At 49.9% G+C, this 9527-nt stretch overlaps 2 pseudogenes; both read right to left on the reverse strand.

Annotated features, from left to right (window-relative positions):
- Nucleotides 1–805: 805 nt before the first annotated feature.
- LOC109771466 (uncharacterized acetyltransferase At3g50280-like) lies at nt 806–2761 on the reverse strand (annotated as a pseudogene).
- A 3185-nt stretch (nt 2762–5946) lies between these two features.
- On the reverse strand, nt 5947–7500 carry LOC109771460 (uncharacterized acetyltransferase At3g50280-like; annotated as a pseudogene).
- Nucleotides 7501–9527: the final 2027 nt, after the last annotated feature.

A 9527-nucleotide genomic window follows, 5' to 3' on the forward strand; every position in this document is an offset into this window, starting at 1 on the left:
TTTACGGAGTGAGTACCATCATTCTGCCGGCTAGCCTCAAAATCACGCCCATCACTAGCACAACGACGTTCACACCTACTAACATGTGGGCTGGCTGCCAGCTAGCACTCCGTGTGGGCAGCATATACGGTGGCATACGGGCGAAGGCGCCGTGTATGCATCATGCGACAAGTTATGGCACCACTTTTGTGTATTTGCAAGTTTAGACATCAATCTGACCATAGCCAACAAGTTAAGGCACATGTGATGTATTAAACTCTTAATCCAAGGATCTACTATTACTTCGATGATGAGAGCTCAACATGTTTAATTGAAATCGTAATTAATGCACAATTGATATACCACCTAATATAAACATGCCTAATATTGACGTGCAATCATTTAGTAGTGATGAAAAGGCCTTGCTTCTGTTTTCTACTCCCTCCTTTTTAGTTCTAGATACATCCTTTTTTATCCATTTTGATGACAAATATTTTTGGAGGGAGGGAGTACTTCCTCGTGCTTGACGCCATGATTATCTCTGTCAAGTTCACCCCAGGTACCCAGTAGGGTTAATTTGATAAATGCCACTCCAAATTTGGCGATTCCGAGAAATGCCACTGCAATTTTCAAACTTTGGAAAATGCCATTTCATGCCATTTCTAGTGGCATTTTTTAAAGCCTACAGTGGCGTTTTTCAAAGTTTGCAAAAATTGCAGTGGCATTTTTCAAAGTTTGAAAATTGCAGTTACATTTTTATGAATCGTCATAATTGGAGTGGCATTTATCTAATTAACCCAAAAAAAATCACCTCAGGTCCCAACTGTAGGGAAAGTTGCTGCGGCCAACATCAATTACATGAGCAGTACAATACTGAAAGCTGCAGGTTGAAAAGAACAGAAGATCACATGCACATCTGTCGGCCGGCCGGCCGGGCTGCCGGAGATCATGGCACGGTGGCGCTCATGAACTCCTGGTCGGCGACGAGCCTGTCGAGCGCCTCCGGGGCGAGGCACACCTCCAGCGCCATGCTCCCGGCGGCGCACCCGCCCTCGTACACCGTCGCCTTCCCGGCCAGCTTGCTCCCCCCGCCGCTCCGCACCGCCACCGGTGCGCCCCACCCGAAGTCGTTGCCGTACACGTCGATACGCGGCGAGCTCCCCGTGAACAGCAGCGCAGGAGCTTCGGCGCCCCGCGCGAGCGCCGGCGGCAACGCGAAGCTGGGCTCCCGGACCCAGGCCGCGAGCTCCCCCCCTCTCGCGCGCCCCGTCGAACGACGCCACAGCCCTGTTCAGCAACCACGCCGCGCGGCCCAGCCCTTTCTCGAGGATCTCGCCGGCGGTGGAATCGGCCGCGACGTGCGAGACTGCGCTGCCAGAGTAGGCCGCCGGCATGCCGTCCGCGCGGCCCCGGCATCCGACGAGGTGGACGTACCGCGTGTCCTGCTCTGGCGCCAGCCTCCTGGCGCGGAACACCGCGCGCCACAGGTGCGCGAGCATGGCCTGCAGCGAGGAGATGGTGGTGCCAGATCCTGACATCTCGGCGTTCGCCTTCGACACGAGATTTTTCACGCTCTCCCCGGAGAAACGCACGAAGCATTCCAGCACCGGCGGGCGCTGGCCATATGCACGTCGACGCTGCCCCACGATGTCGTCCAGCTTGCCCAAGGGTACAGGGATGGGGACGGCGCAGCCGTTCGGGAACCACCTCTCGAACACCGGCAACGGCGAGGAGATCTCGCAGTCGTAGCCGCCGTCGACACTACGCCGGCTGATCTCCGACCAAGTGTTGAACAGATGCCAGAAGGTGGTCCAGTCGGCCACCCCATGGTTGAGCGACATGGCAACGAAGACGCCGTCGTCGAGGTCGGTGACCTGCGCGGCCAGCACCGGGCAGGAGCCCGTGGCGGCCTCCGCGCCGAGCACCCCGTTGAGCGGGAAGAAGGACCAGACCACCCGCGGGATGCATAGCGGGGCGGTGATGTCCGCGACGGTGACACCCGGCGCCACGGCGTGCACGAACTCGGCGCCCTCGTTGCTGCACCGGAGCGAGATGGTTTGGCCGGCTCCGGCCCCGTCGTCATTGACGGCGAGGCGGCCGGCGAGGTGGTAGAAGCGGCCCAGGGCGCTCGCAAAGGACGACGAGAGGCGGTCCACGACGGGGATGTTGCGTCCCTGTCCTTGGGTGGTTGCCGCGGGGGTCTTGGGCAGGAGCACGCCCTTCTGGATGTAATCCACGGCCAACATCCGGAGATCCCACGGCGTCGGGTGGATGGTCTCCGGCTGATGCTCCGGCGGCCAGCGGATGCTAGGGTCCGGGCGGACCATGCGCCGGGACACGATCCGGACATCGCCCATCCTAGGTCAAGCGTGTGGCTGCCCACGGCCAAATGTTGCCGGAGTAGTATAAGTAATCTAATTTCAAGGGGTGTTACAAAATATTTATGTTTTTCTTTACAACTAAATATTTATGTTATTACGAAAGAGTCCTTTATGATTAAGGACTTTCTTAATAGCTGTTTTGGCTAACCAACTTAATATTAGGCCGCTTTGAACTGACTAGAACATACGCCGGTGCGTTGCAACGAGAGAGATAATTGACGTGTATACTAAAGTATCTGTCAGCACGGTCCAACAACATCTGAATTGTGCCCGGTCACGGCAGAGAGGCACACACAGCTGTCTAGTAGAAATTCATATCAGTAGTACAGTAAGAAGCAAGCATACGGTACTTTTGGTACAGCTTTTGTACGACTAATCTGATCTTAAAGAGCCTAATTTAAAAAAAATCATACCAAGGCATTATTTGTAAGTTGGAGCAATGTTTGGATTGGAAGTTGCACCAACTCGTGAGAAAAATCTCAATTAAAGGATTCTATTAAATGCGTTTTAGGCCATCTCTACATAAGCTTGAAGATTAATAAAAATTGTCTCACACCCTTTATTCGCTCTTTTCTTTATTACTCCTATATGCCCATTGAAACTTATCATTCATACCCCCTCCAATCCATATTTATAGCCCTCCTAACATACTTCATATATATAAAGGTTATATTGTGTGTTAGCATGTTCCGGAATACACCATAGCAATTAATTAGGTTAATTAAGGTTATGCCGTAAACATAATTTTTAAGTGGTTCATAGGAACAAATAATAGCACGGCTGGAAACTACGCATTTTTCAGATCAAGTTACATATACAAATTATTTTAATCCGAGTTATGTTTGCAAAGTTATACCATGGTCATGTTTAATATATTTTCTGTAAATAATAAAAGCCAGGGACCTAAACATGCCGAACAAGGCCTACTACACTGCATCTGAACGCGGTATATTAACCAGCGCCCAAATGCGCGAGCTAGCGGCTACCATGGTCAAGCTGAAGCCCAATAGAGAAAGGGCACTTAATGTTAGACCGTGGGTTGCTTAAAGAAAAACTCACAGGCTTTTCTTTTTTATAAAACGTAGACGGGCAAAAACTCTCCATACTTTATTATTACTAGAAAATGTCGTTGTCTGGACCCTAGACATAGATGCTCAAGAAGCCACAACGCCTTCAGCTATTATATGCCCGGTTAGAAGAATTGTGGTCGTTAGGGAGTAGTGCTTGGAGGACCGAGTGCCTTTTCTATTAGTACTAGTTCCAGATGATGCATCACTAACCTCATATGTAGATCTTCAAAAAAAAAAAAACTTCTTGTGTGCTCTCATAAAGCATGCTTATTTCTCTGTATATCTATTTAAAATGGATCTATCTTCTAGCCTGTGCATATTATGAATTAGGAGAAAAAGAGGCACCTTTTTGAATCCGGATCAACTCATAAACGCAGTGATTAGAAGGGACACTTGCAGGCTTGGTAAGATATACTCCTACCTCTTAAGGGGCAGATTAAGCTCGTTGACATTGGGTTCAAGTAAACCCAACAAAATTTGTAGTATAATACTTATCAAGTCACGGTAGCTTAAGACTAAGGAAAGAACTGAACCCGTTGTTTGTTTAGCAGAGCTGAAACCATTGGTAAGAGCTACTACAAATGCACACACCCGAGCTGCCCGGTGCGCAAGCATGTCGAGAGGGGAGCTTATGAGAAGCTGGTGAGAAGGTTCTCTCAGTATCTAACATGTAAATAGCATGAAGATGAGACATGCAGTCTCCTATGCCTTTGTATCTGAAACATTTTTGGTTATGTGCTATTGTTCTTCCATGCGTCTCTCTTTCCACCTTCATGAATACGGAGGATCCTTCTTTCAGAAAAAAAGAGAGAAGGAGTACGCATAATTCGGATGATTTTGGACAGGAAAAACAACACTTGTCGTTCACGCTTGTTGTACGGTCTCTATATCTTTTAGGCTGGAACATGTAAACATAATGGTTGTTGACTACACTTGTCATATGGTCTCAGTATCAAGCCAAACCTTTATTGCTGAATATGTTGCGGATCCTGGGTTATTATGGTTATATATTTTACGACAAAATGGGTCAACAACACAGAATATTCCTCATTTCCAGTATAAAACCTTAATTGCACAACACATTACACAACATGCAGTACTAACAATATCCACAATGACCGGCTTACATTTGATTTCGAACCAGAAACATGAAAGCTCAAACCACACCATCACCTCTTATGAACAACAATCCATATAAAATGTTTGTCCAGAGACTTCATATTTGGTGAAGGGCACAAACATCACCAAACCCAACATGAGAGGAAACAACTGGACCAAACCTAATGGTGCATGCACATTGTAAATCGATGTGCATAAAAGCAACACACTTGAATAGATTTAACTTGATTACTGCAATCCCAACTTTTTCATGGTAGCCAAGCATAGCAAATTCAAATAGTGTCTCAAACCTATTAGGTACTCTCCAACGTCTCTCATCACAAAATATCTGATGCTTGTGAGTAAACTAAAAAAATTGTCACTACCACAGGGATAGGCCCAACATCAAAGAGTTTCTTTCTCACTTTCCTAATAAAAAGCAACATATGCTTGCTAATTCAGTTCAACAATAGCACTAAGCTACTTAATCCCCTACAGTTTACAGCTAGCAGAGCAGACTATGATATCCTATAGTTCAGAAGAAACTCACATATTTATCTTGTTTGAAGAAATAGCTTTTCAAAATTGAGTAGTGGCCTAAATACTTAATTATTTTTTATGCTTTCAGAGCCAGTGACTTGCTAACTCCCCCCTGTTGTCTAATTTTTGGGCCGATTAGCCTACTGGCACGATAAAGACAGCGTGACTTTGCTTCGATTAATACATGCCTCTACTTCTAGTTGATGTAGTTGATTTTCGAACAGAATGAAGCACTACTATTTAGTCTTGTTGTCCTGGAGCTACAACGATAAAATACAAAGCAAGAGAGAACATATGATATATGTCCATGCCGTCGTAGCCAAAAATCAATTTGTTTGGTAAAAACCTAAGGAAAACCAAGCAAAAAATTGAAAAGCCAACACAAAACCTAAAGAGGTGTGCAAAAATTAAAAGAACAAAATGCCGAGGATGCGTCAGCATGTGACATGTGGCGGCGGCTTGGGCACCACTTATGCGCTCCCAAGGCCCAAAAAGTGACCTCTGCCGAAGCCTCTCAAGGGACACCCACTAGATAAATGCTCTCTCAAATCCAGCTCATATGTTGGGCGAATCTAGGGATTCCTGCATGCATTGGCCACGTCAGGTCTGACATGATAGACTCATTCTAAATAGCTTTAAATCGTCCACAACCCTCGCCCGATCTGCCCTCTTCCGCCCTTTTGCATCGTGTGCGCCACCACTTCCCAAGCTCCGCCGTCGTCGGCATCCTACCTCCGAATGTCCCCAACACAACAATGCCACTACCATTGGCACTAAACCCCTCTCAGCCATCCTTGCCGCCCTGATACGTCCTTCTCATCCGGATATAATTGTGAGTTGAAAGAGAGATTGAAAAAACTTGAAAGCTAGGAGTATTATTTAGGATTGAAAGATCAATAATGAGCTTGAAAGTTACTAGGTGTGACCAGTACAAGAATTAAGGCTGCACAGTTACGTCGGTCGGTCGGTCGGCTGGTGCGCCGGAGATCACGGCACGGTGGCGCTCATGAACTCCTGGTCGGCGACGAGCCTAGCGAGCGCGTCGGGGACGAGGCACACCTCCAGCGCCATGCTCCCGGCGCCGCACCCGCCCTCGTACACCGTCACCTTTCTGCCCAGCTTGTTCCCCGCGCCGCTCCGCACCGCCACCGGCGCCCCCCACCCGAAGTCGTTGCCGTACACGTCGAACCGCGGCGAGCTTCCCGTGACCAGCAGCGCAGGAGCTTCGGCGCCCCGCGCGAGCGCCGGCGGCATCCCGAAGCTGGGCTCTCGGGCCCAGGCCGCGAGTTCCTCCCTCTCGCGCGCCCCGTCGAACGACGCCACGGCCTGGTTCAGCAGCCACGCCGCCCGGCCCAGCCCTTTCTCCAGGATCTCGCCGGCGGTGGAATCGGCCGCGGCGAGCGACACCGCGTTGCCAGAGTAGGCCGCCGGCACGCCGTCCACGCGACCCCGGCATCCGACCTGGATGACGTACCGCGTCTCCTCCTCAGGCGCCAGCCTCCAGGCGCGGCACACCGCGCGCCACATGTGCGCGAGTACGGCCTGCAGCGAGGAGATGGTGGCGCCGGAGCCGGACATCTCGGCGTTGGCCTTTGACACGAGCTCCTTGACGCTCTCCCCGGAGAAACGCAGGAAGCATTCCTGTACCGGTGGGCGCTGACCATAAGCACCTCGACGGTGCCCCACGATGTCGTCCAGCTTGCCCAAGGGTACTGCGATGGGGACGGCGCAGCCGTCGGGGAACCACCTGTCGAATACCGGCGGCGGCGAGGAGATCTCGCATTCGCGGTCGCCGTTGACACTACGCCGGCTGATCTCCGACCAAGTGTTGAACAGGTGCCAGAAGGTTGTCCCGTCGGCCACCCCGTGGTTGACCGACATGGCAACAAAGACGCCGTCGTCGAGCTCGGTGACCTGCGCGGCCAGGACCGGGCGAGAGCCCGCGGCGGCCTCCGCGCCAATCATCCCGTTGAGCGGGAAGAAGGACCAGACCACCCGCGGGATGCATAGCGGGGCGGTGACGTCCGCGACGGTGACACCCGGCGCCACGGCGTGGACGAACTCAGCGCCTTCGTCGCTGCAGTGGAGCGAGATGGTTTGGCCGGCGCTGTCCCCGTGGTCGTTGACAGCGAGGCGGCCGGCGAGGGGGAAGAACCGGCCCAGGGCGCGCGCCAAGGACGAGGCGAGGCGGTCCACGACTCCTTGGGCGGCGGCGGCGGGGGGCTTGGGCAGGAGGATGGTTGTAGTCCACGATCAACATCCGGAGATCCCACGGCGTCAGGTGGATGGTCTCCGGCTGACGCTCCGGCGGCCGGCGGATGCTAGGGCCCGGGCGGACCATGCGCCGGGACACGATCCGGACGTCGCCCATCCTAGCTTAAGAGCATCTCCAACAGCGGCGCAACGCGCCGCGCGCAAAAAACGCATTTGGCGCGCGCGTTTGGCGCGGCCGGCGGCGCTGGCTCCAGCAGACGTGTTAAAATTAAGCGCGTGCGTAGCTCCAGCGGCCGCGCTAAAATGCAGCGCGCGCTAAACATTGCGTACATTTCTTTTAATAAAACGATAAATAAAATTCATAAATAAAAAACGATACATAGATACTTTACATAGTTCCATAGCATAGATAGATAAAAACTACTAGATAGTGCAAAAAAAAAACTACTAGATAGTGCAACTACATACGCAACTACAGTCTACTCCCAGTCGTCGTCGTCATCGTCATCGTCGCCATCCTCGCTGTTCTGGTCCGAGGTATCGATCCACATGTCCAACCAACGTTCGTCATCAGATGAAAAGATCGACTGCCCACCATTTTGAACGATTTCGCACTGCGATATCGCCAGAGCCTTTCGCCGACGCCTATCCAACCGCTCGTCGCGGCGCCTTTGCGTGTCCTCCTCGCGGCGCCTTGCCCAATAGGCTTGCTCGTAGGTGACGTCCTCCGGGTGGTGCCGGCGCCACTCCGCCATGGTCCGCTCGTCCTCATGGGCGACGAGGAGGCGGCGCTGCCGCTCAGTGTGCTCCGCACGGTCTTGTGCCGTGTGAAGACGAGGCGCGCGTGGCAGGGAAGAGGAAGGGAAGTGTGTGGAATAGGCGCGTGGCGAGCCCCACATTTTACAGGCGCGCCGGAAGCGGTGCGTCAAAAATAGCGCACAACCTGCCGCCTTTTCCCACGCGCGCGACTTTCCCGCCACCGTTGGAGCGCGCCGAAACGTCCCGCGCGCGCTAAAAACTCGGTTTACCGCGCGCGTGTCTGTTGGAGATGCTCTAAGCGTGTGGTTGCCCATGCCCAAGTGCTGCCGGCTAGTAGTATAAGTAATCTAATTTCAAGGGGTGATACAAGATATTTATATTACGGAAATGTTATCCGGCGAACCTTCTCCAGGAGTTCAATCCTGACGAACGCCTTCCCAACCGTCACACGGATCTTGGCGCAAGTCCAACACTACGTAGATCGGTTGAAGTGGTTCGCTGTAACTGTTTTTCTCTCAAACGCTCACTTTGTTGTTTCTCACAAAAAAATTCACATGTACATTAACTCGAGACCTCTCGTAGACATGTACCCACGCTTACCAGTTGGGCTGAAGCTGGTTTTGTAAAAACATGTATTAAACTTGTGTAGTGTCAGAAACGCTCTTATATTATGAGACGGAGGGAGTAGCATTTTAATATTAAAAGAATGGCATTTTTATTGGTTAAGAGCATGGCTTTTTAATAATTAATAACATGGCATTTTTATTATTAAGAGGCTGACAATTTTATGATGAAGAGCATGTCATTTTTATTATTAATAACATGGCATTTTACCATTAGGAGGATGACAGTTTTGTTATTAATTAACAAGATGGCATTTATTATTATTAACAAGATAGTAATTTATTATTAAGAGGATGAAAATTTTATTTTTCATTGGCATGGCAAAAAAATCACCGACATCGCATTTTCTATGATTTTTTGCACAGTGGACAAAATAAAGCAAAAAAAGATACGACATACCATTTTGATTTTGGTCCTTGGAAAAAATAAAGAAAAAATATTCTTCAAAACATGACATCTTTTTAACACTGAAACATCTACATGGTAGAATTCATACCATTTGTAAACTTACAAATTACCATGGCATTTTTGTAAAGTAGCATGAGAATTCATACCATTTGTAAACTTACAAATTACCATGGCATTTTTGTAAAGTAGCATGACATTTTTCATATTTTAACACCATGGCAGTTATACATTCTATGTCTTTTCCATTTTTATAAAAAATGTATTTTCACACCATGGCAATTATACATTTTACGCTCGCTTGGGTTGCTCACCTTGGCGACCGAGTATGTTCAATTAGGCCTCCTCGCTCGCGGTCGAATGCTAGATATTAAGGCCCTTATTGTATGAAAGAGACCTTTATGATTAAGGACTTTCTTAACTAACAACTCGTTTGGCTAACCAAGTTAATTTTAGG

The sequence above is a fragment of the Aegilops tauschii genome, chromosome 4 (assembly GCF_002575655.3).
Source record: "Aegilops tauschii subsp. strangulata cultivar AL8/78 chromosome 4, Aet v6.0, whole genome shotgun sequence".
NCBI lineage: Eukaryota > Viridiplantae > Streptophyta > Magnoliopsida > Poales > Poaceae > Aegilops > Aegilops tauschii.